The sequence below is a fragment of the Morone saxatilis genome, unplaced genomic scaffold (assembly GCF_004916995.1).
Source record: "Morone saxatilis isolate NCDOM2014 unplaced genomic scaffold, NCSU_SB_2.0 Contig8, whole genome shotgun sequence".
Lineage (NCBI taxonomy): Eukaryota > Metazoa > Chordata > Actinopteri > Moronidae > Morone > Morone saxatilis.
The window spans coordinates 5,488,319-5,488,743 of record NW_023340257.1 but is presented as its reverse complement, the minus strand read 5'-3'; the positions used below and the strand labels follow the sequence as shown (position 1 = coordinate 5,488,743).

Genomic DNA, 425 nt, shown 5'->3' with positions numbered 1-425 from the left:
TGCTGCTGCTGCTGCTGCCGCTGGATATTAGGTTGACAAAAGCAGTGGTACTGAACCAAACAGTACCAAGATGTGGACCATAAAGCAAAAAAAAGATGATGAGATGCTAAAAGCTTTATTAAGCTGTGGAGAACAGCAGCCTTCGTGTGGGTTTGGCACTATGGGTGAAACCTTTCACAGTATACATACAGTAGTAGTTAATATAAAGATACTGATTAGTGCAGATTTATAAGACAGTGGTCTATTTGGAGATGTACGAGATCAGAGGTGAGGAGTCTCCTACACAGAGCACAACATCTTGTTAATGAAAAGGAGGCTACAGGGACAAGTTCTTCCATGCCCTATAGAATGACACATCATTTGTCTGTTCCATCAAAATGATTCAAAACTACACAAATAATTGCACTAGTGGCTTCAGGTTTCTA

The 425-nt window shown here is 40.5% G+C and overlaps 1 protein-coding gene across 1 annotated transcript in view; it reads right to left on the bottom strand.

Moving 5' to 3' along the window:
- acsl3a (acyl-CoA synthetase long chain family member 3a) overlaps window positions 1–425 on the bottom strand; it is a 31,983-nt gene that overhangs the window by 22,936 nt on the left and 8,622 nt on the right. The gene's annotated exons all lie outside the window — the stretch shown is intronic.